General features: G+C 37.6%; 2 pseudogenes; one reads left to right on the top strand and one right to left on the bottom strand.

Moving 5' to 3' along the window:
• Positions 1–27,374, bottom strand: part of LOC150020843 (uncharacterized) — a 557,669-nt pseudogene that overhangs the window by 295,242 nt on the left and 235,053 nt on the right.
• LOC150020844 (putative inactive 1-aminocyclopropane-1-carboxylate synthase-like protein 2 pseudogene) lies at positions 10,591–20,381 on the top strand (annotated as a pseudogene).

Below are 27,374 nucleotides of genomic sequence, written 5' to 3'. Positions count from 1 at the left end.
ATAAGAAACAGCAAAGATTTTTCTAGGAAAAATAAGTCTTCACTTTCGCGATATAATAATATTTTAGTAAAAGTTCTCTTTAAACTGTAATTGCTCTGGCTGGTGTGGCTCAGTAGATTGAGGGCTGGCCTATGAACCAAAGGGTCACTGGTTTGAGTCAGGGCACATGCTTGGGTTTCAGGACAGGTCCCCAGTTGGGGGCACATGAGAGACAACCACACATTGATGTTTCTCTCCCTCTCTATCTCCCTCCCTTCTCCTCTCTCTAAAAATAAATAAAATCTTTTAAAAAGAACCTGTAATATTATATATAATGAATTATTAAGTTATTACTATTAATTTCCCACAAAATCAGTCTCTCCTTATGTTTGACTTTGTTTTACATCTAGAATCAGTGTGAATCGAAATCTTCCACCCCAGTAAAATCCAAAATGAATTTGTTTATTGAAAGTTCAAGGTGCAACAATTTGTTCTCCAGATCTTATATAGGTTTTGTCATGATTAATTTGCTTCAGGCTTTAGTTTTGCTGATTTGGATTCATTTTCTAATTCCTACTCCTTAAGAATGCACTCTGTTCTGTCCTTTGTGAATCGATCTACAGAAACATGCATCACAGCAACCAATCCAGTTTTCTACCTGCCATAGCGCAAGCTGTTGAAGCAAAACACGTATAGGTTGAAAATTTGATGGAAAAGAAGTCTTATGTTTTTCCTTCTCTCATCCATAAAATAAGAGGTATTCAGCTAGAAGTATGCCAAAGTAACTATATCATGTAGAGGCACAAAAATATCCCTTATTATAAGGAGAGTGACTAAATATTTTTGATGGACTTAGCTAGCATCTGTTGTATATATGTGTCAGGGACCTAGAGAGTGAGAAGCAGTGTGGACAATCACGAACATGAAGAGAACCTGGAACTCTGTCCAAATATTGTACACACTCGTGTTAATTTATCAATAAAGTCATTGGTTGTTCTTTAAGATATATTCCCCAAATTCGTCTACTTGAACTTTCCATTTGATGAAATGGAATATTACACCATAATATCACTTTCCAATTGGAGCTGAGCATAAATGCCAAATATCATAAGAAACTTCACATTTTTGAGAGTTGCAGAAAGTTGTCACTGCCTAAAAATGTTTCCATCTCTTTGAATTATTTATGATAATGATTTTCTTACCTGAGTGGATATGACATTTTCAGCTTTACTGTTAGCATAGAATATAATTAAACAACTCCTTTTATGAGGCTTTCAGGAAAGTAAATATGCAGAGGTGCTTCTGCTATCATGTAAGATGCAGGGAGGAGAATTGACTTCGAATTATCAAATTATATGCATAATATGATTATACTGGTAACACATAAATAAAAATAATACATTATTCTGTTAGTATATGTATGAAGCTAGCAGAAATAAGTGACAGATTTGTACTACAGAAGCTGACAGTGTGGCTTAGTGTCCTAAGATGGGCTTTGCATTCATATAAACCTGAATTAGAATTCCATTTCTAAATCACAATGCTATGATAAATTAGACAAGTCAGTTTCCCCACTGTGAACTGGGGATAACAATGTACACTTCATTAAGTTATCATGAAGACTAAATAATAATGTTTTTCATTCAACTTTCATTCAATTAATATATATTATGACACATATCAGGCAGTATTCTTTACACTAGAGATACAGAAGTGAATACAGAGCATAGACCACTGAGGAGGTGACATTTATGTTGAGATAATGGATGAAAAGGAACTGTTTAAGCAAAGAGCTTTCTAGGGTGAGAGACAAGCAGGTGCAAAGGCCCAGTTTCAGAAAACATTTGACAAGATGGGGTAGAAAGGAGGCCATTTTGGCTGGCAGAACACAGGGAGGGAGGAAGGTGAGCGTGGGGACACGTGTTGCATGAATCCTACAGGACTTTGTTGCTCACGTGCTCATAGTTGACTAGGACCTGTAAGTTTACTAGGACACTAAGTTTAATACCTTTCAGGTATGAAAGCTAATATTACTTAAGAATATCAGAGTCATCTATTTTATCCTGCTTCCTCATCTTTTCTCTCTCCAGGGCAGGGCTAAGGTTCTTGACCTTTAGCATCAATTCTACCCGAACCTGTAGGATTGATCTTAAAACTAAACAAGTACTAAGAAAAGGCTACAAAACACAGAAAATCAAGAAGGGTGAAAACTTTGCTGGGCTACAGATTGCAACTGTCAGTGCTAACATTCCACCCGAATGTCCAGGGGACCAGTCTACCTCACAGGTGTCAGTGCCAGGAGCAGACCAGACCAGCCACACTGTTACTAATAAACTATACTGCTACCACAAAGAAATAAAAAGTCACACATGCCCAGCTGGAGAGGAGCAGGGTCGGGGTGGAGAATATGCAAAAGTCTGAACATTATCCTAAAAGGTACTGAGTCACCCAAAAGAGATCATCTAAGTTGACTAAACTTTGTTCCCTAGCCCTTAAGGGGTTCAGAGTATGCAACCTCACAATGTACTACGCTGGCATTAGAATTATTTTGAGCTGAATGCAATTTAGAAAAAGCAAGCACAAGAGGAGGTATCTGCCAGCCACCACTACACCCTGTCCCCTCCACATCTGCCTCAGAGCAGAATGTAAACACATAAATTCCTCTTGTGAAGTATGCCATCCCCCCCTTTGCCCCTCCAATCTTCCTGTATTGGGAGGGGTATAACAACCTTTCTGTCAGAGACAAAATGGCACCAAGAAAGAGTCTATGCCAACAAACCTTTCTAATTGGTTCTTACCCACATTAGATTCACCATATATTTACCTTCCACAATTTGCCGCCCCTAGAAACTCAAAGACTTTTACATTTATGTTGTCACTTGTCTACAGATTTACTCTTCTTAAGATGCTGCATAAGCCCAAATTCTAACAACCCCTTTGAATTACTCATCACTGAGTTCTGTGTGTTTGCATGATGCTTCTGTTAATAAACTCTTTTGCTAATCTGTCTTTTGCCAGTAAGATGAAAGCTCATTAGTTCTTGAAAGTAAAATCAGAGAGAATTCTATTTATAAGTTTGCTAATAATTTTTTCCTAATACAGATTTAAGACTTCAAGTCATTTCAAGTTGTTGGTATATTATATCATATAACAAAATAAATATATCGTACATGGGTGCCTAAACAGAACTCTAAGTTGGGAATCCAAAAACAAAAAAGGCAGGGCATATTAACAAGATGCAACAAGCATATGATTTGCATGAAGAATGTTCAATCAAATTTTAATTTCAGCTGCTTATTTATTAACAAAAACACCTCAAAATCACTTAGGTTTAAGAACAAAAAGAACTGATGATTTAATTGTAAATGTTTCAGACATGTAAACTTACATAAAAATGGAGTAAAAGACTTTTTAAAGAATAAAATATTTACTTCAGTTAGTTTCTCTAACTAATCCAATACATCCTCCTTTCCTCTCTCATTTATAACGTTGATATTAAAATTGTTTCATTTTCATTTTCTTTTCTTAACTTCTTTTCTCTGAAGCAATCTTTTTCTGTGAGAGAAAAGATAACCTAATAGATTTTTCTATCTTTAATTTCCTGTGTTTTGTGAATTTTTAATGCTAATGCTTTAAAGAATTCCTCTTATTTAAATAAGATATTTGATAAAAAGTATTCCAGATAATCTTTCCACTAAATCTTTAACAGCAAAGCATTGAAAAAAATAAGTTATTACCATATGCTCTTTAATGCCTAAAGCAAAGATCTAGTATGGAATTGAGAATCATAATGAGGTCAATCTCAATTCCATCAATGTTATGTTCCATTAAAATCAAATCCAATCACATTCCTCATTTCAACCCAGCATGGCTTGGCTTTGAGGTATGTTCAGAAATGCACTTAAATTAGAAGAGAAACATTAACATTTTATCATATGAATACCACTAATGGCTCAGAAGATTAGCAATAACACATTTCAGGAGACTTCCTCTATTGAAAATGTACTTTTAATAATATTCCCACAGACCGAATTATAACTATGGGAGGTGTGGCTTAACTAACAAAGTTCAAAATCTCTTGTTTAAAAAAAAGAAAGAAAAAGATCACTATCAGTGAAAATGTCTTGATGAAAAATCCAGTTCCATTTGCCATTTCACCAGGAAATAATTATTCATTTAAATTGTCCCCAGTTAAGTGAAATAAAGTGTTGCAATTCTCAGGTGAGTAATCCATCATCCTAGATAGACTTTTCTGAGTTATAACTAAATTTGTTATTTTTGGAAGGTGTTGGGGGTGGATGGGAGGAGGGGTTTAAGTTTTCTCCACTACCTAGTAGGAAATGGTACCAAATCATCATGATTCCTTTAGTCTTCTTTATACTTTACCTGTATAGACATATAGCCCACAAGGTTCAGAAAGCCTAGAAATGACAATCTTTCAGCCTGAAGTCTAAAGAAGGCTGGCCTCGCCATAAACAGCTTTATAGTTAACCTTATCCAACACACCAATAGTACATTGCCGAGAGGAAGAAATAAGAGATCATTCTTAACTTAGGGCAGGAATACCTTCCTTAATACTTTTGTGTCTTTGAATGGAGTTGATTTCTTGAATGCCTAAATTATAACCAGCGCTGTTATAGATATGTCAGATATAGAAGCCATGGCCTCGTGGACAATGTAACATATACCTAAAGACCAGAAATGCATGGAATTAAAGACCTCTTAAGCTATAAATTCTCTCCAAAGTCATGAAGGAGTCATTTTACATTTGTAAGAACAAAAGCTCAAAGTGTTTAAGTGCCTTTGTACGAACCACAAAGCTAGTTAATGTTCTGTTGGGACTAGAATCCAGAGGCCTGCTCTCAGCCATTGCTCATCCTGAATATGAACAAAGAGAAGAGCAGCAGGAAGAAGAAGTGTGGAAAATACTCAGGGAAGGGCCACCTTTTCTTTCCAAATTTTAATGACTGCTGAAATCACCTGTTCCTACAGTATTAATCTGTAACAATCTATTATAGAGCAGATGTCCATTAATCCAAAATATGTTGAAATAGAGGTTTCCACTCATGTACATGAAGGAAACCAAAATATGCATCATTGATATAAAAATTATTTTGAGCTGAAGGCCATTAAGTAGCATCAAACTCAGGAAAAGCTCTCTTTACTGACCCTATGTTCTGCCTAAAGGCAGGAGACAAATTCTCCTTTTACTAGAGCCTTACCAGTCGAGAGATGGCACCAGAGGAATCTGTAAACAGACTGACTTCATAGCTCCCTCCCATATTAAGGCCATTAAGTAGCATCAAACTCAGGAAAAGCTCTCTTTACTGACCCTATGTTCTGCCTAAAGGCAGGAGACAAATTCTCCTTTTACTAGAGCCTTACCAGTCGAGAGATGGCACCAGAGGAATCTGTAAACAGACTGACTTCATAGCTCCCTCCCATATTTTTACATCCCACCCTGTGCCATCCTTGGAAGCTTAAAAGTGCTTTCCCTTGTTTTGTCATTTCTCCACAAATCTTCGTTCCTTGTTGAAGATGCTGTGTAAACTGGAGTTTTAAGTCACCATTTTGAGTTATTCTTAAAGGTGTCTCCTGCGTGAAGGGTGCTGCATATGCTCATAAACTACTTTTTCTCTTGTTAATCTTTTGTTTAAGAGCTGAATATCTAAAATGGGAAGAGGCAAAGTTTTGCCTCCCATACACACATCAATTCTTCCACAAGCTTAAGAAAGCTCTAAACTTCCTTAATCTCTCTACGGTGTAAGCTAAAAAGCGAGGCACTGAGCTAGACACCATTGGAACACACGATGCCACAATTTTAGCTGACGCTGGGGCCTCTCAATTCTGAGACCCTTTAAGAATGTGTTCTCAGAGAAGTCAGTGCACTTGGCGGTCATACCTTGGCCATGAGGCTCCATATCTGTTTTATGATCTGGAAGCAAGTGGAAGTGTGAGAAGAGAAGGCAGTGGGAAGAAACAAAACCAGAATTAGGGAACACTGAAGATGGAATAGATTTCAGGTGTGGACCTCTAGATTCTGGCATCAGCTACCAAATTTTAAGAATATTTTTAAATCATTGGTTCCTTCTTAAAAAGGTTAATCTGTAATATTAAAAATATACACAGCATAGTATGCTTAGTGCAATTAAACATTTTCTGAAACTGTCATTTTTAAGAACTCCAGAGAGTAAATTAGGCTTGTTTATTTTTATTAATATATAAGTAGTATACTAAATCTGTAGGCAACCAGTTATTTATATAAATTCAAGTACTGGATATATGAATTTACTTTTAAATATTTTGTCAACAATTATAAAAATGGCTCAGATATGCTTAAATGGTCAGTCTGCAATTGGAGATAATTAGGATGAGAGCTGTGAACCCTCATTTAAAACAATAAGAAAAGGTAATACAAGACGTTTTGTTTCTTGACTTCCCCACATATCTGAAGTCTTAGAAATATATGTAGTTACCAGAGAAACAGATACATGGGATTTGAAGGACAGAGGGAGGGAAGTGAAAAGAGAGAGAGGGAAAGATTGAGAGGAGGAAAGAAGAACCAAGTGAATACAGACCCATAGGGCCTGGGACAAAGGCTCAGTAACGTAGTCATTCAATCAGAACCCATTAAATGTTAGAATGGTGGCTAGTCGGGACATACTTGCATAACTGAAACAAAGCACACCTCATACGAAAGCATTTTCTTAAGACAGTGGATGAAGATATGAAAATATTTGCTGTGGGAAAAGGATTAGTAGATGAAAATTATTAAATGCAGAAAAATTTTGACTAATTTTAAGGCCTATAAATTATATTAATATTGTATCTATTTAGTGTGCTGCCTTAGTTACTTTTTATTTTTAAATATATTTTATTGATTATGCTATTTTCCCCCCTTTGCCCCCCTTTGCCCGCTACCCTCTCCCCTCCAGAAATACCCTCCCCCCCAGTTCATGCATATAACTTCTTTGGCTTTTCCATTTCCTGTACCATTCTTAACATCCCCCTGTCTATTTTGTACCTACTGATTATGCTTAAGTCTCTATACCTTCCCCCCCATTCTCCCCCTTCCCCCTATCAGCTGATAACCCTCCGAATGATATCCGTATGACTCTGTTCCTTTTCTAGTTGTTTGCTTAGTTTTTTAGATTCAGTTGTTGACAGTTGTGTATTTGTTGCCATTTTAATGTTCATAGTTTTTATATTCTTTTTCTTAAATAAGTCCCTTAGCATATCATGTAATAATGGTTTGGTGATGATGAACTCCTTTAGCTTTACCTTGTCTGGGAAATGCTTCATCTTCCCTTCCATTCTAAATAATATAATAGCTTTGCTGGATAGAGTAATCTAGGTTGTAGGTCCTTGCTTTTCACACTTTGAATACTTTTTGCCAGTCCCTTCTTGCCTGCGAAGTTTCTTTTGAAAAATCAACTAATAGTATTACAGGAACTCCTTTGTAGGTAACTCTCTGCTTTCTCTTGCTGTGTTTAAGATTACCTCTTTATTTTTAACCTTTGGCATTTTAATTACGGTGTGTCTTCATGTGGTCCTCTTTGGGTCCAACTTGTTTGGGGTCCTCTGTGTTTCCTGGATTTGTATGTCTATTTTCTTCACCGAATTAGGGAAGTTGTCTTTCATTACTTTTTCAAATAAGTTTTCAGTTTCTTTGTCTTCCTCTTCTCTTTTTAGCATCCTATGACTTAGTTGTTGGTATATTTGGAGATGTCCCAGAGGGTCCTTATACTATCCTCATTTTTTGAATTACTTTTCTTCTTGCTGTTCTGGTTGAATGTTTATTTCTTTCTTATGTTCCAAACTGTTTATTTGAATCCTGGCTTCCTCCCCTCCATTGTTGGTTCTCTGCAGATTTTTCTATATTTCACTTAGTTTAACCTTTATTTCTTCCTTTATGTTGTTGCTGTACTCAATGAGTTCTTTGAGCATCATGATCGCCAGTGTTTTGAAGTCTGCATCTGATAGGCTGGTCATCTCCATTTCATTTAGTTCTTTTTCTGGAGTTTTGTTTTATTCTTTCATTTGGGCCATATTTCTTTGTCTTCTCAATTTGGCAGCCTCCCTGTATTTGTTTCTGTGTATTAGGTAGATCTGCTTTGACTCCCTGCGTTAGTAGTGTGGCCTATGGTAGGAAAGGAACCTATAAATTGTGTAGGGTGGAGCCTTATGTAATTGCCAGGTCAGGGCAATCCACTCCACCCCTTTGTGGTTCTGTGTAGGGGGGTGAGGGCTCGGAGAGGAGCAATGCCGCTGTCTGGGTTCTAAAATTTTTCCAGTACTCACCCCATTTCCAGTCACTTCACCCACTTCCCATATGCAACTGGCACCCTTCTAGCTGTTACCCTGGTGCTGATGCCCAGAGTGGGTGGGTTTGTGTATGTTCTAAGTCTATGTGGGCCCTTTAAATGGAGTCCCCTGAGAACCCGGTTGTTTCTTCTGCAACTGCAACCCTCACTGGTTTTTACAGCCAAAAGTTATGGGGATTCATCTTCCTGGCACTAGAACCCTGGGCTGTGCAGTCTGGTCCGGGGCTGGGATCACTCATTTCCAAGGTATCTCTTCTGACTTTTCCCTACTATATGTAAAAGTGGGGAGGTTCTATCCACTGCCACCACCACCTCTCTGCGCCACACCACATCTCTGCACCTCTCTGACCCTCCTACCCATCTGGATGAATGTGGCTTTTTGAAATCCTTGGTTGTTGGACTTCCATACGGCTCGATTTTCTGATGGTTCTGGGTATTTTTTATTTTGAGGTCTAGTGGTAATTCTTTCTGTGGTTCATGGAGAGGCAAAACGTGTCTACCTACACCTTCATCTTGACTAGAAGTCCCCTTAATTGCTTTTTTTTTAATGTTCATAGAATATTTATTTGAGAGCATTCAGTGGATGACTCCTAGCCTCTAGTCCCTAATTCTTCCTTTCTTTCTTTTTTTCATTAGATCTCAACTCAAACTCTAATTTGGCTACTTGGATTTTTTTCAGAAACCTAATAATTATGACAAATATATCTCACATGATTTCTACTTTGTAATTTATCATTTTACCTTTGTTAAATTATTTATGAATCCAATGATTCTATTAAATTTTCTTTTAAAGTTATTATTTTCACAACTCAATTAAGAAACTTCAATGACTCACCCTGTACTTGTCACTGTCTAAACAATGCTCATTTGTTTTATTACCTTTTATAAATTGTGTTAATATTTCCACAGTTTTATATATAGCTTTTGCTTATTTTTGAAGCACCATCATGTTTTTTTTCTTTTTCTTTCTTTTTTTTTTTTTTTCTGTGTGGTTGCCTCTCACTCATGCCCCCAACTGGGGACCTGACATGCAACCTAGTAATGTGCCCTGACTGGGAATTGAACCAGCGACACTTGGCTCGCAGGCTGATGCTCAATCCACTGAGCCACAGCAGCCAGGGCATGTTTTTTGTCTTATTTAAGGTAATCTTTGTTAACCTAATCACATCGAGAATGTCCAGGTTAATGCCAAAGCCTATATTTAATGGCACATATTATGCCAATTAAGTTTTCTTTTCATTAATGTGACAAGAGTATAAATTCAGTGCTCTATACTATTTCCCTCCTATTCTGTTTTTAGTTTAATACCATTTATTAAATAATATATTACAAAATCTTGTAGGACCAACAGTGAAATCACTTGTTAAGACCTCATGAGTTTCAATGCTTCTGAAAGTTCATGCCTTATCATTATCCATGTCTGCTAATCCAGACTTTCACAACCTAAGGAAAATGTTTATAGGGCAAAAGCACAGAAACATGTAAGTTTTAATGGTAAATTTTTAACAAATGATACATAAGATGGATCATGTATGATTAATTTATAACTAAGTATGCTCAACTGCCAAAAGATGAAGGTTTACTCAAGGACATGTAAGCAACTGATGGGAATTAAAATACAAATGAAAAAAAAGGAAAGTAAAAGAAAAGATAATCACCACATTTTCTATATCACCGAATACATGTTCTACACCAAAAAATAACATAGAAATGCACACACCTATATTACATAACTTTTATATCCTTTTCATATTCATTAAATGCCCTTGAATTAATTTTACGATGTAGTATGTTTGGGATGGAAGAAGGTGGAATGGACCCATTCAATACAGTACACCGCTCTTTGCTGAAATTTTTAAGTAACATCTAAGTCTTCAGAGAGCCACAAAGCATTTGCAAATTTCATTGATTTCTTTGATGGGCATAAATTGCAAGTGACTCTGCATTGTGTCAGGCAATTCTCAAATGGTTCCAGCTGACTCTGCAAAGCGCCAGTACACAGTCAAAAGCACTGTAAGAACATATCACATCTTTAACTTCAAGCAATAGAGCTCAGTCTGCCATGTTTTAAACACCCCTTAAGTAATTGTACTCAAGATTTGAAAAGTTTTTGCTTCTTTAAGCAGCACGAGCATGCACTAATAGCGTTCCCTTTTATAATTTTGAGAATAATAACCGTTGGGGGGACCTGAGAAGAAAGTTAGGCTTCAAGGTGTAGGACTCAAAGCAAGGAATGAAAACATAAAAGTGGTTATGTTCTGCTTTAGACATCTTAGAATAGGGAATAATGGTCTCTGCTCCTGTCCTCATTCTTCCTGTGATCAGAGCTCCATTTGCAGTTAATGGCAATTCCTTCTATAGGAGGCCTTTTAGAGGGTGTGTGGATTCTGAACAGAATCACAGAACTGAATGTAGCCTCTGGATGGTTCACCACTTGCAGTTCATAGACAAAAAAGAAAAGAGAAGCCATACAATCAGCAGGTATTCCAAGAAGCAAGCAGGCATGAAATGCCATCTAAGTGGCACAATGCAACACACAAAATGTCATCCACCTGATATAAGGTTCAAATCCAAGCCACATTGCTTACTAGCTACAGGGATTCAAAGAGTTTCATAGTCTCTCTGAATCTAACTTCTTTCATATGAGAAAGGATGATAATGTAATTCCTGCCTTGTGTATCTATTATGGTTATTATGTGAGGTCAAGTCTGTGAGACACATAGGGCAGTTTCAGGTACCTAGAAAGTGTTCAATAAATGTTAACTGTAAGATGACAATGGCAGTGATGAAGAAGAAGATGCTGACATGTGATGGCCACTATTACTAAAATTATTTATAGTCCAGGGCATTATGCTCTTTCTTCCTTGGAGCTTTTATATATACCCCGTTCACTCAGCTCTTGACAGTCTCTTATTCTTTTCACCTAAATGTCATCAATCTGAAAAATTAGCCAAAGCATTAATGCCTCCAGGGAGACTGCCCTGAGACCATCTGATTTGGATGCCCCCTTTCTACTCTTCACATAAACTAGAGCAGAGTGTACATGGCTCAGTGAAAGTCACCTGGAGAAGCTGTGTTCTAAAGCAGGACTCAAAGATGCTGGGGTTTCTACAAGTTCCAGACACTGTCCTGTGGAATGGGAATGGGAGAATAAATGAGATATGGGTGCAGGCCATACAAATGCTCCCAGGGTAGACTTAGTGCTGCACCAAGATTGTAGCAAGAGCTGTAACAGAAGAATGTACACAATTCTGTGAGAACACAGGAGGGAGAAATTAATTAAATAAAAGCAAGACAGAAGGAGAAGTTTTATGGAACATAAAACATCTGAGTTGGACCTTAAAGGGTGAGTACAAAAAGTTTTCTAAAAGGATCTTATCACAACAGATTGTCCTCATATTTATATAGACAAACCATCTCTAAGGAGCATCGGGGACACAGCTTGCACCGAAATATCAATAGATTATTCCACTTGTGAGCAAATAAGAGACAAAGAAGTTGAATGCAGTAGCTTATATTTAGCCTTTCATTTGTTCCAAGGGTGATTTTTAATCAAAGCAAGGCTCAACGATGTGGGCACAGAGGTAATTTGGGAGCTAGTACCAGCTCAGGTGGTGGTCAGGTTACATTTGCGTCTCAGTGATGGGATTACTGGGTGGTTAAATGAACTGATGATTGCAAATTGCTTTGAAAATACACAATGCTGAAGAAATGCCATGAATTACTGCTGTTCAATAGACTAAGGAGACAAACTTGTCTCTAAACAGAGGGTCTCTGAAAGGTGGACTATGTTTAAAAACATTTAAGAGCTTTCCTTTTCACAACAAAGATGAAATTTTTAGCTAGATTTATGCTAAAGCCATCAAAATGTCTAAAGATAATCTTTTAAAATGACATTAAACTGAATAAATCTAAAATTGCTCATAAATTCCACTTAGAGGTAACTCGAAGGAAAAATACATTAAACTAAAACACTTTTGCCATCTCACTTAAAGCCAAATTAAAAAACAGAGAAAGCTCCCCATGTAAATTGTAGCTGTGATAGCTGTCAGCAAATAAGAAAAAACAAATTAAAGCTATCTAATGCATATAAATACACAGAGAGGAATCTTTTGAAAAGATGATGGAAGAAACTACTAAGAGAAACTCACATTTGATTCAAATAATCAATCATTCCTTACTTCAAATGGTCTTCAGCAATGTTCATTAGTCTCCATTAACTCTATTCAACATTTACAAAAGATTAAATGGGAATAAGATCAGTCATATGGTAGTGGTAATAATATTGACAATACCTTATATTTTTATTATACTTTCTAGTTTGCAGAGCAAAGTTAACTATCTACTTAATATTCAAAATACTGTGAAGTAGGTAGGACAGGTGTTACCATTTTTCTTTTTCTTAAATTTTAAACAAGTAATTGAGGCAAAGAGAGATTATCTGGCTGGAAAGGTTGAAATCCCAGAGCTGATAGGTGTCAGAATCTAGGTGACAAGTTCTCAAGTTCTTCTAGCGACCCAATGACATTATTTTCAAATATTGAAAAGAGCTTATTAAAACCTTTATCTAAATAGCAAGAACTAACAAAACAGATTTTTTTCTCATACTGAAGTAGAATTAATATTCACAGTATTTAATTTTTAAATTAAGAAGTTATTTTTTTTAAATGTATTTACATAAGAAAATGGAGCGGTAACAATGAATTGGACAAATCTTGCCTAAACTGTGTTTCCTGGAACATTCATTTCAAAAGATGCCAGTGAGTGAGCTGTGGGAAAAAAGTTGTTTGGTAAAATATATGTGGGAAATGTTGCTTAGTAGGCCTCTTTTTTCTGACTCTATATTAATACTCAAAACCTCTAAAAATATCTAAAGCTAAAAACCCATCACCATATTCTATCTCTGTGTTTCTGAACCTGGGGTATGCATTCACTTGAGTTAAGGGTAGACTAGCATATGTCAGAAATAAGTATGGCAAATACCTCTGTAATAACCAGTTTAATGTGATTTTACTGAACAATCAAAGATAGAAAACGTAATTTTTACATTAACACAAACAAAAGGCTATTACTTCAAAGCACTTTGGCTTATGGGAGGCTGCTCTATCCCACCCACTGAAGAAGCCTGGGAGGAGAGTCTACTTCCCTCTGCCATTACAAAGCCCTCCCTAGAAATGCTTGAGAAGAAACAGGATCTGGAGAGAATTGGCATGTCCAAAATGCAAAACAAGTTATACACCTTCTTCAGTTTGAACTTACCAGTTAAAAACAAAGTGGAGGAGAACATGGGAAAAATATGCCTCAAGTAACACTGTTACAACAACACTTGATTGTCCACTGTATCTTCTTCAGAAGCCATATATTTCACTGTCACTGGGAATCAAACTGCAGTGTTACCTAACCAGATTTAAACAAGTTCAGGTATGACTCTTCCCCACCTGTTTTAGGGTAAGTATTCATCGCTGTCAACTAGTTACTTGCTTAGAGCAGGCTGGAGATGGATTATCAACCACATTAAAAAGGAGTGTCGTGATTCCTAAGTGAGCTGCTCAACAATCTAAATATTCAGTTACCTGTTTCTTGAACAGATAATTTTGTATTAGAAATTACAGAGGAAATGTACTTTATAATTTGATGGAAGTGTTCTGCATGTCTCCAGTTTGCAAGTCTTGAGGCTGCAATTGTCCTGAAGTAATAGCATATAGAAAGAAAAGGAAATGCAATTACAAAACAGTAAACTGAGGTTCAGAGACCTACAGCCTGGTGGCTCCTGCTTTGCCTTAAACTAGCCATAATTTCATTGGCTTAGTTGTCTGTATCTGAAACATGACAATATATTTGCTGAGATGATTTCCTGCAGTTTTCTCTTGAAGGCTGAAGGCTGGAAGTACAGACACTTGCATGCATGCATGTGCACACACTTGTCAAATCCAACATGAGAATGTAAAGCACAATAGACTCATTACCTAAGACTTAGATTTTCCCATAATGTGACTCTCAAAATATTAAGTAATGTCTCACACATGATAGACACTCAATAAGCAACCAGTAGTTGAACTGATAAGGGAAGGAAGGGGCAAATATCTTTAAAAGAGGCACCAAATCAAAAGGGCTAAAGAAATGGTTGCTGGCAGGCATGAAAGGATAGCCAAGAAACAGTGTAAATACAGATTAGAAACAAAATGAAATGGGGCCTGCTAATTACTGATAAGGAGTCACAAAGAACACAGAATTGTGATGGACTACGTGGCTTGAAATTTCACACACAAACGGTAGAACCTTGAGGACCTCAATCAATCACTGTAAAAGGGATCCTTTAACATTAATAAAGATATAAATGTAAGAACTAAAAGGGGGGGAAGAGCAATTCTTGTTTTAAGAAACTTAAAGGAGGAGGAAGGCAGGAGATGTACTTTTCCACAGATAAATTTTTGTGTACTATTTGAACTTTTACCATATGTGGGAATTTACTTTCTTGATTCTATCCCCTGCTCTCCCCTCCTGTCTCCTCCCCTCCCATTTGCTTTAGTTATTTTTTAAAAAATTTCTAATTGAACAGTGTTTAAAAGAGAAAATAAAATATTTAAGTGTTATATTCCCCATTAACTGGTTTCTTGAAACAAATACATTTATCTTAATAAACTTGGGGGCAAAGTCTGGCATAAATATACAAAAATGGAACCTATAATTAGTTTCTTTTACAAAATAACTTATAGGATAGGACAGCATAAGGAAATAACTTCAGGATTTCAATATTATATTGCTTCAAAATCCAATGGATCAGTATCTGATTGTGAGGATTTGGCCATTTCTTGGGAGTTTCGGCAATTGCAATGTTAGAGGGCACAGTCCCCAAGACTGCCCTCACTTTTAATACTAATTTCAAGTTTGTGGATATTTCAAAACCCCTGTCAGGTTTGATAATTTTCTAGAAGGAGTCAAAGAACTCACTGAAAGCTGTTCTATTTGGTTATAGTTTATTACAGGGAAAGGAAACAGATGAAACTCAGCCAAAGGGAGGAAGCACACAGGGCAGAAACAGAAAAGTACCAATCATGAAGCTCCCATCCCGGTCTTCCCGAGGATGTGTTACTTTCCCACCACTGCGTAACAATACGCACAGAGTGTTGCCAGCAAGGGGAGCTCACCAAGCCTCAGTGCTCAAAGATTTTACAGGTGCTCCATCAATAGTGTGACTGAATGATTGCTCACATGACTGACTTCCATCTCTGGGGTGACTGGTATCATGTGAACTCAAAGCCCCATTCTAAATCTCCTGTCATTCTCATATCACAATTATGATCCCTAAATTGAGTAATCGTCGTCGTCAGCAGCCGTCCGTCTCGAGAGACGATGGTGTAGCTTCTTAAGAGTCTATCTGCACCGCCGAGAATGGCTGTGCAGTCCGACTCGGGAGTGACACGGTATCTGTCTCCTCCGGTGTTGAATCGACATCTTGCGATGATGCTGGAGTGTCCTCTCCAGTGAAGCTGAAGCTACAGAGCCTGGGCAGGGTGATATGGAGGGTCTGCTGTTGCCCATGCAGCAGACCCCCCCTCTCTTCGCAGCTGAAGGGTCCAAGGGAAAGACGAGTCAATACAGCTTGGCTTCAGGTGCGCCGCAGGAGTTGCCGGTGTTGAATGCAACGTCAAACCGCCTTAGGGACTCCGGCTCCGGATTTTCTGTCGGGGTTTACTCCCTTAGCCTTTCTCCTGAAGAGGTATGCCGCAAGGCAGCGGAGGTTTTTTGGAGTCAGAGTTTTCCTTCTCTGATGTACCCTGACTGGAAGATCGAACCAGCGACACTTAGCTCGCAGGCCGACGCTCAATCCACTGAGCCAAACCAGCCAGGGCGTAAATTGAGTAATAGAAATGAATGTACTTCAAAATGTTATAATAGCACTACAAATAAAAGTATGAGCATTTTTCCTGTAGGCGTTCTTTTAAAAAAATTAGATAAACCCCAGAAAAAAAAAAGAAAGGCATCAATGCTATGATATAATTCGATTGTGCCTTAAAATGCAGACATTATTTTAGTTATTTATGGTAAATTGAAAGTTCTGCAATAAAATATTGTTAAATATAATTAAGCAATATTAATGACATGTATCACAATATGATGACATAAGTAAATAAGAGCTATTTTTATATCTAGCACTTGACTGTCCAAAGATAAAGCAACAATGTTAATGTACAGGACATAATGAATTCAGTCCATCATCTTTTCTCTTTAATGTTCTCCATGAAGCTACCTTGGCTATATATATTCTATTTCCTAACACTTTGTGAAAACTTCTAATTCTTAGGACTGAGGAAATTGATCTTACCTGAGAAGAGGAAATACAGAAAGCATGGGAGAACATTTCATTCCTTCCTTCCTTCCTTCTTTCTTCACTTTCTTTTTTTTTCTTTTTGGACCAGCTTCATGCATTTTGAGAAACTTAATTAAAATTTTTAGTTGGGAAGAACAGCAGGATAGCATATTACTTTGAACACATGCATGTAAAGGGGATACAAAAATGTTATAACTTCAAGTTTTTAAATCCTGTACAATCATTTTTTTTCTGTGTTAATAGCATTCTATTAGAGCTAGCAGCTTTATATTGTCATTCATTCCCTTAACCTGAATAGAAATCCAGTAGATGCCACAGAGATATAAAGGCTTACAATAAAACCTCTAATTAAAGAAAAGCCATGGGATAATCTAAAAATGAATGAGTGGTGGAGCAGTAGTGAGAACATGCATGTTTGCTTGGGTAAGAAATGTACAAGACACAACAGTGGAAATAAATAAAAGGCACTCAATGGGCTGGCCACGCTATTGCTCTACCTTTACGAACGTGTAGTCTGAAGTAGCCATAGAGAGAAGAAGGCTTTAGAGGCAGGGCTTGTTAAAGTCTTAATCCAGTCATGAAGGTAACACCAATCCAAAGCCCACCCTTCCTAATTCAAAAACAGCATAAAACCTAAGCTCAGTTCTGGAGAATGAATCTTGAGCCAAACAATACAAAGACCATAGAATTTGCCCATTGATGACAGTTACATAGAACCCTAGGGATGCCTGGGTTCTGATGTTTCTAACACTAGGTTTCTCATTGTTTCTTCAGTTTTTCTGGGCAACCCCGCATAAACTTTTAACAGATTCCAGAAACATTTTCATTTTTTCTTAAGTAAATTAGAAGTGGTTTCTGATGCTTGCAATCAATGAGCCCCAACTAAGACATGTCCTGTATCCAGGAATGGTAGACAGTCAGTCACAGTATTGACATCTTTGGTCAAGAACCTGTCAAGCTGATCAGTGCAATTTTTTCATGTACTTGACAAGAACTTGAGTTCTGTAAGAAATCTAAAAAGTGTATGAAGACATGATTCCCACACCCAACCCCAAGTAAGCTTTGGATAAAGCGATGGAGAGAGAAATCACATATGAGAAACAATTATAGAACTATGAATAACTAACTTACTAAAAAGAAATCTAATTTTTCTATGAAATAGCAGTTATAGCAAGGGAGAGGATGAAATAGAACTAAACCTCAAAGACTTTCTGAAAGAAGATCAAAATTGAGAACTAACTAAAATCTAAATAAATGGCCTCTGTAATTAGGAGTATACATAAATGAATCTCAATGAAATAAAAACAAACCAAAAAACCTAGCACATACTCTTAAACAAAACTAATAAAATCCATATTGTCAAGAAATGGCTTTGGTGGGGGGGAATAATGAAAAGAGTCAGGGTTTCCAGTGATAAAATGCACATTAGTAATGAAGTGGACCATGTTCAGGTTCCTTAAAAAAGGTGCATATAAATAATCTTACCTCTGTTCATCACCAGACATACCTTGTCCAAAAGTCTCCAACTAGTCTTCATAAAATGGATGAGCTGGAGGCTAGTGCAGAAAAGAAACAGGACAGATTCACAATGGGGTGAAAGTGCAAAAGGGGACCTACAAGAGAAGAGTGAAAGTAATGTCAGGAAGAAGGAGATAAATGTAAGGAAGAAACGTTACAGGAGATAGATAGTATTTCACAGGTTTCAGAAGTGACAGATTTTCCGTTGATGCAAAGTATAAGGTACAATGTAAGAAATATTGACAAATGAAAACAATTAATGTTTGTGTACATTATTAGACTTTAGTTTTTAAAAAGTAAGTCAAATCCTTTAATGTGACAAGATGTTTTTTGTTTATGTATTTGATGGGTCCCATCAGACATAAATTTCTATGACTCAGAGATTTTACGAATGGCTTGATGGAGGGATGGGCCACTTCCTGGGGTATTTGTCTACAAAGGTTAAGAACAGGACAGAAAATCTAGGGAGACTGAGAAAATTTTACTTAACCAGATTTCACACTGTATAAGATCAGAAGACATATGCTGATAATTAGGATGACTATTTAATTTATTGTCCAACCTGGGACTCTTTTGAGAGTTGTATGGGGGTTATTAATAATTGTGTAAGAAGGAAGATTAGTGAGAAGAGAAGTGCAGTGAGGAGTTTCTGAGTCCTGATCATCAAGGATGATTTCATTGGGCATAAGGACTTTAGACCAAACTCTGGTGACATGTGAGTCACCAACAGAACCCTCCATAAGCCCTGTGGCCAGATGAAGGGCCAGGGCCTCAGAAACCAGAGCCTCCACAAGTAGCCTGAAGCTCCAAATGCCTTGCCCTTCCCTGGACTCTAGGGGTGACGTTGGAGGTGGGCAGCAGGCCCAAACTTCCATGCAACCTGACCAGCTAAGGCACCAAATGAGTGATTCAGAAGCTGCATTCTTAGTCATGACCTGTCCAATCATGGGATTGACATCTCTGCCTTATACCACTCTAGCCTCCAGGCCTTCATAACCTACCGAGGGACTGATACCACGAGGACAAGAAGATCTTGGGCTCATTAGCCTTGGTATCGGTGAGAACAGGTTCTGCATTGATCTGAGGACTGAAAGGTTGATGTGGAGTAACATGAACTACATTGATGCTGTCCTTCTGGAATATTCTGACTGGAGAGGACAAGTATTCCTGCTGGAAGAAGTGGCCCAGTCCCTGACCTACTATGACAAAGCACCTGCCCAGCTTGATGCAGAAAATGTGGTTTTTCTAAATGGCTGCTGCTCTGAGTACTCAGCATTGCCCATGATTTTATGTGATCCAGGTGAGGCCTTTCCAACCTCCACCCCCTTCTATGCTGGCTTCCCCTATACTCCCCGCCTGCATGCAAAAGTTGAGCTGATTCATGTCCACCGGGACAGTGAGATGGCTGAGGTAAACACCCATCTGTTCCAGCTGACTGTGGACAAGTTGGAGGAAGCCCTGCTTGAGGCTAGGCTTAAGGGGGAAAAGGCCAAAAGCCTTGAGCTTATCAACCTTCAGAATCCTCTGGGAGACATCTATTCCCAGGAATTACTGAAGAAATACCTGGAATTTGCCAAGAGGTACAACCTACATGTGATTATTGATGAGATTTACACGGGGACTATGTTTGATGAATCCATCACATCTGACAGTATTCTGACCATGGGAAGTTTGCTTGACCCCAACAGAGCCCATGTGATCTGGGGCACCAGTAAGGGTTTGGGGATCTCTGGCTTCGTTTGGGTGCTTGGTACACCCACAACAAGGAGGTGGCCTCTGCTGTGAGTTCCTTGGGCTTCCTCCACCGCATCTCTGGCATCACCAGCACAAGCTGTGTCAGGACAGAGAATGATTGACACAGTGCATCTGCCACTAATCGCTGTTGGTTGCAAGCAGCTTACAGGTCCATTACTACCAAGTTGAAGGCATTAAAGATCCCTTTTCTCAAATGTGGCTCTGGCCTCTATGTCTGGATCAACTTGAGAGAATACCTGGACCTGTGCACATTTCAGGAAGAGCTGCCACTTTATCTCTGCTTCCTGGACAATAGGCTGACATTGTCCCCTGGCAAGTCCTACATGTATAAGGAGCCTGGCTGGTTTGGCCTCAGGTTTGCAGAGAAGCCCCTCCACCTAAAAGTTGCCATTCATCCATTCTCTCAGGCACTAGTGGAGCAAAAGCAGAATTTCACACAAAAGCACATGAAGGATGATGCACAGAGGGAATAAACAGTCTGCCTCCTGACCAGCAGTTGCAGCCAATCACATGCTCAGGAGTTCCTGACATCAGGTGTCTCCATCCAGGAGGCTGTAGTATTCACCTGCTCTGTGACAGAGCAAACAGCTGCCTCCTCCACAAATGGGCTCATCTGACCCAGTCATCTCCCTCCTTAAGTTGAGTATCTGCAACTTTCGAAGCTCTGCATTTAAAAATTGTTTTCTAGCAATGTTGTAGTATGAAATGATTTTAGGAGGTTTTGGGTGGGAAAGCTTGTAGGAATAAGGGGAGCTCTGGATGGATTTTACTTTGTACCCTATATATAATAAATTCCATCTTCTCCTAAAAATAACAATTGTGTGGACAAGGCACAGACCACATAAATATATAATCAACCTATTGATAAGCATTTCAGGGAGAGAAGGCTTGCAAAAAGCATATCCCCTAGAGTAATAGCAGTTTGGGATGGTATTTTTTAGCTGAATATTATGCAGGTCTAGGGCCTGATTACTCAGACAACTGCTAAAGAGAAAAGGCCCCTTCTCTTGCAGCCTCCAATTCCTGCCTCAGTTTATCCTTTCAAATGTGCTGAACACATATTTCAAGAGTATTGATTTGAAAAGACACTAAAAATGGTTACTCTGAATTTACAACATCCAAAAATATATTGAATAATAAGAAAGGATTCTAGAAAGGCAAGACACTGTTTTCTCTAAATTCCCATCTGCATAACTGAACTTTCCTTCTTCTCACAAGGATTTTTCCTTGAAACTCTTCCCCAGCTCTGTCCCCCTTGGGATTTTGTCAACTTGCCATACATTAATTTTATTATGGGTCCTAAATCCTGAGATTGTTACTGAACAGCAACTGGGGTCCCGCTGCCCACTGCCACCCTCTAGGCAAAATACCAGAGGCAAAATTTGGTGATAAAGGAAAGGAGCACTTATTCAAAAACAGTCACTTAAGCCAATCAAGACACAACTTTAATCACTTAAACCTATCAATTAAAGCTAAACTCTAATACCTAGGTTCTATCATCCCCCATATAAGTTTTTAGTTACCTTATTTCTATAGGGTTAGTCTACAAACTAAAACAAGCTAATATACAAAAGTTACACAATTTTGGAACAATGGCAGGCTTCTGCCTCAGAGCCTGTTCCTTCTAGGACACCCACAGAATAAACCTGCCACCCTTTGCAGGCCAGCCCGATCCTAGGCTGTGCCTTCCCTTCCAAAATACTGTCCATTGGGAAATGCAGGCAGCTGCAGCATAATCACCCAGGCATTCTCCAGAAGGAAGAGACCAAGGGCAGAGAGAGCTCACTCAGGAGCCAGAAAGCCCTTCTTTTTGTTTCCATGCACCCCTGAGGCATTCAGCTTCTCAGCCAGTCCTGTCCTGTCCTGGACTGCTTTCCATTGCTTCAGCAAACTCCTCCTACGGCCCCTCCCTACTTCTCTCCAGTGATCTGATCAGATCTCTCTCTATGAAAACTACCAAAGAAAGCCCTTATATATTCAGTTATCCAAGTAAGACAGAGCCCCCTGGAGCCTATATTATCAATATATTAACCAAAGGAAACATCTAATGTGTGTCTGATTGCAGCAGTCAGTGAGCTGGGGCAGATGTGGGTGGGAATGGGCGCTGAATAATCCAGTTGCATTACAGTTAGTCAATTTTCAAACCACAACTGGAGTTATCTTTTTATATTTAGCCAGAGACAAAGAAATTGTGTGTGGAGACATTAATTGCTCTAAAACAGTCCTGAACGGTCAATGTGACAGCAAAGAAATCTCTGAGGGGAAAATTTAAAGCTCAGGTCCTAAAACAAGGAAGTGATCACATTGCATTCAGTGATCAAGATGTGATGAGATTTACTTTTCTCAACTCTCCCCTGTGAGGGGCAAATGAGTATTCAAAGGGGGAGGGAGCGCTTATGATGGCGCTGCTATCACCTGAGCCTAAGTAAGCCGAGGATGTGCTCCTGAGCCAGAAATAAGGGCATGGCAAGGAGATCTCATATACTGGCTGGCGGTCCTTGTCTTCACTAATAGTTCTGCACGAAACCCAAGTCAGGAATGGCAGAGGGAGGGTGGCTGGTTGTGCTCTCCCTGGGGCACAACTCCAGGCAATTTTACTATCCAGCTGTTCTGTTTTTCACAACTAAAGTAATTGGAATTGAACTACAGAGCTTTGCTAAAACCCTAGTAATTAACAGTGCAATTCTCCAAATTGGACTGTAATGGGAAAGTGTCCATCAATCAACCCAGTGAAATAACACATTTTCTCACCAGATGTGAGATTTAATATCTTCATAACTCTCTGGATTTACCACTTATGAATTGTCAGCCTTGCCTCGAGCTCTGAGAATTAATGGACTACATCCCTGCTATGCAAGGATGGTTTACAGTTGTAAAATATCCCTACCTTCATTTTAGATATATTTACCGAATGTTCTTTTTCAAGACGTAAGTAGAAAACATGCTCGATGGGAAATTTTTATTTCTATTTATATGGTATATATTATCATTGTCTAGATAAATACAGTTCTCAGAGTCTTAGCACAGCACACTCATAACAAGAATAACTAGTTTATCACTGGCAGTGAACAATAAATTACAGTGTGAAGACATAACGGCTTTCAGTTTTTAACTTCAGGGTATTCTCTGTGGTTTTCTGGATAGAGACTGAAAATAGTCTAAGCTTCTAATTCCGTATGTACATACAGGTCCTGCTGTTCATCCTGGACTAAGAAGAGAATTTAAATAATCCACATATGCTCAACTTGTCATTACAGTTATCAGGTACTTTGGTTCTCATTTTAGCTTTCACTCCAATCTCAAACATTTGAGCCACGGCCAGGATAAAACTGCCTCTTGAAAGTAGCTCAGGCATATTCTTATGATGCCAGAACCTCCAACTTTCCCAGTTTCGAAACTTTCTCTTATCTCCTCCACACAGGGGCTAATATTGTCATAGTGAAGGTCACTCCAGGCCTCGCAGGGACTGAGTTCATTTAATAAATTATTCTTCTACCTTGTTGTTCCAAGGCACGACCAGGGTGTCAGGGAGCAAAGAGGAAGAGTCAGGAGAGCCTGTAGATTTGGGCACGGGGTCTGGCGGTGGCAATTAGGGTAGGTCCCCCAGACAAGACATGTCTGAGAGTGTCTTCACATCACAAAGGACATATGCTGTCAGACATTGGGGTCTTCTAAATGATTATAGTTATTTCAGAGAAACAAATAAAAAACTAGCTGTAGAACTTCAGCATTCTATGGCAAGTTAGAGACTGTCTGTTTCATTTCCTAATTTCAAGGACTCATAAAATGATTCAGTGAAAACTGTCAATCACGCAGTTGCAATAGCTGACACAACTCACCAGGCATAATGTATTATCCTAAATAATGTATCCTTCATTCATAACTGATAACATTTAATTATTTTTGAACATATTAGTTAGTTTTAGAAGTTAACGCACTTTTTTTTGGCCAAAGGAAACATTAGAGGACATGAAGAAATCACCTTGTTTAAATAACAAAGAAATTTGACATCTCTATACATAATTTATTCTACCAGATTAAAATCATAAAGTAATAATTACATATTAAGAAACCACTCAAAACCACATAAAAACAGACTGATAAAATACAATTGAGGATGGTAAAATATATTTAAATAATTACAAGAATCTCCAACAACAGAAATAAATTACTATTTAATAAATAGTATTGAGCCAATGTGATAGCAGTATAGGAAAAATTATATTAGAGTTATTCATCATACCACACACTATATTAATTCCAGATGAGTCACAGATAAACTTTTTAGGGAAAACTGGAGGAAAAACAACAGTTCCTCTCCAGCTATTGAGAAGAGATCAATTCCTGATACTGAAGGAATGGAGTATATTAGGATCTTATCAGAGGCAAGATGGATGAGCACAGATATGTAAAACCAAAGCATCTGAACTATAATGAGACCATGCAATGAATATATCTGATTAAAAACATCCTATCACACACACACACACACACACACACATTTGTGTGTGTATAAAGAACTGATGTGTTATGCAAATCAGTATCTGGACTGCCACTCACAAATAAAGAAGACAAACCAATTTCACATGAATAAAGAGATAGGGAAGTATCATAAGGAAGGAAAACACAGCCTTAGAAACAATTAAAAGTGATAACTAAAATAACACAAAGGCATCATTGCATACCTACTGGCATGGAAAATAAAATTTTATAATGATCATGTTCAATGTGGGACTTTGGAGAATTAGAATAAAAACCTCAAAGGTCATGGCCTGTCCATGGCTGGATCAGGTCAGCTGCATTTTTTTTCCCTCCTTACACAGTTTTTAAAAACACTTTTAAATGTCTTGTCAATGCTTAAAAGTTGTGAGATTTCATATAATCTAGGTTTCTAGATTCTCCATAAAAATGGCAAGTTCTATACCAACACTGAAACCTCATTTTTCACAAGGCACCATCCAGGCAGAGCTGAGAAGAGACTGTGGCCCCTTCAGATGGGGCCCATGCCCTGTGACTTCTTGCTGTCCCCACTGCCCTCTGTGGTCACTCAGACCCCTGGTCAGCCACACTCACTAATTTTACCAGTTTGGAAAAACTAAGAAAAGCTTACATTTTCAGAATTTGAGTTTGGGATATACAATTTATACATTGCTAAAGTCATTAAAAAGTTCTTTGTTTCCTCTAAAAGTATCTCTGTAAATACTTAACAAGAGTTAAAAATATATATTAATAGGAACTTGACTTCAAAGAAACTAACCGCTAGCTCTTTAACTCACCCTTCCCCTCCCCCGTAAAACACAAGATGCTCACTCAAAATAGCAAAAAGTTGGGGAATAAAAAGTAGGTTTAAAGATGTGAGTACTGTATTATTAGTTATTAATTATTGCATTATTTTCCATATGAAAAATCCAAACCTACTTTTGCCACACCTTGTATATGATAGCTAGATAAACTAAGGCATAGCAGCAGGAGACACTTCCACGTAGCTATTACAAGTTAAATTAGACTATTATGTGTTTAGTTTAATGACAATATGTAAAAGTGACCAAAGAGAAAAGTTATCCTATGAAGAAATGCCAACTACGTGAAGGTCCAGGGCTTTATTCTAACACAGATGAGAGGTGAATGTTGAACAATGCTGACTGAGTTCAATGTGTATGAAATGTCTTCCACACAAAGGTGTTTCTAATCATAATAAAAATCTCTAAAAGGAGATATCTGTACAAACATAGTAAAAATTTGTAAAAGGAGATACTTTCTTTGGAAGATTGACCTATACAACTGTGACAACTTGCTTCTTAGAGACTTCTGACTCAGAGCCCACATAGCCCCTGTTGCGATTCTTTCACTGTTTCCACACCCTGAGAATCAAGAACTTTTTCCCGAGATTTATCTTTGTTAACAAGAAATTCATTAAAAATAAAATTAAGCAAAAAAAAAAAAAAAAAAAAAGAACTTTTTCCCATGCATCCACTCGAAATCACTTCTGAGTTAGAAGAAAATTTATTTGGGTGGTGGGCACACAATACAATATATAAACCCTGTATCATAGAAATGTACACTTGAAACATATATGATCTTATTAACCAATGACACCTCAATATATTTAATTAAAAAATAAAAGTTGTGGGATTCACAGGTGAAACAAGAAAAAAAAAGAAGAAAGAAAAAGAAAAAAAGAAAGAAGAAAATAAAGAAAATGTATTTATGTATTGTTTCAATGGCCTTAACATTTGAAAGAATTGAATAACTGATCTACTTTACACTCATATAAAGATACTGTTTATGTTTGAAGCCAGTGGTCCAATTCTACCCTCTACAAGTCAAGAAGGCAGAAAAGTGTAATGGTTACAGGCATAAGCTTTGGAACAAGACACAAGGGGCTTTAAATCCTACCTCTGAATCCAAGCCACTTAACCTTTCTGGTTCTCAGCCATCCTTTCTGTTCATAAGGAGGATAATGATTTTGGTCATTAGAAATGTTGGTAGTGTAAATGAGTTAATAAAATAAAGTGTTTATTGTCTAGCCCAAAATGAGTTATTATAGCAGTAGCTATTATTTTTATTAACATCATTCAAGCTTTAGTTTTGTTTTTCATGTGAGCATTCTGATACAAGTCTTAGTTTTCTCTCTGTAATAATGTATTTCTCTTCTTAGAATCCTCTTGGGATGTCTCTACTTTCTTTCAAAGTGTCACTTTCACTACGGGGTGGCAAGTATTCTGTAATATTAACTTCCAATAGAATGTTGTATCCTAAAGAGTGAGGCAATGACCCCATAATAATAGTTGTTATAATCAAGGCATGAGAGATTTTACTATAAACTGCAGCAATCTGTCCTATGGAAACCATAAACTACTCTAAAGTCTACCAGGAGAATGTCTAGACAGTGGAAACTACAATAAGAGTTTTTCAGTAAAGGAGCATTATCTCCCATTAACAGATAAAATAAGCTATAATTTTGCCCACATTTACTCCATACCTTCTAAGGCTTTTGAAAGAAAATTGGTAACTAAGAAATATAATCTGATACAAATGCTAAAGACATAAGTATGAAATGGTCAATTAAATTCCTTTTATTTATTTACTTACTTACTTACCATTCAAAGCCTATTTCTTGTGGAACTGATAGCCTAACATTTTTTTCTCAAATGATTTAATAAGTAACATAATATTTCTTTGCATCTGATCTTAAAACTTATTTAATGAATTAGCTTTTTTTCCTTTTTAAGAAAAAGTAAATAACTTATAGACGTCAGTTGAAGTTAACTTAAGGTACAAGAATATAGTTGTGACATTTCACATCACGAAAGAGTAACAAGACCCAAGGCTCTTTGGAAGTAAATAAGTTTTTGACTCATGTCCAAGTGAAAGTAACATAGAGATTCCTTTTTTCAAATGGAAAGGTAAGTTCACTTAAAATTTAAAATAATGATGACAAAAACAAAGTGGGGAACATTTTGGTT

This window comes from Furipterus horrens, unplaced genomic scaffold (genome assembly GCF_987537825.1).
Source record: "Furipterus horrens unplaced genomic scaffold, mFurHor1.1.pri manual_scaffold_1, whole genome shotgun sequence".
Classification (NCBI taxonomy): Eukaryota; Metazoa; Chordata; class Mammalia; order Chiroptera; family Furipteridae; genus Furipterus; species Furipterus horrens.
Note: the sequence above shows the minus strand (reverse complement) of the source record. Positions and strands in the feature narration are given on the sequence as shown.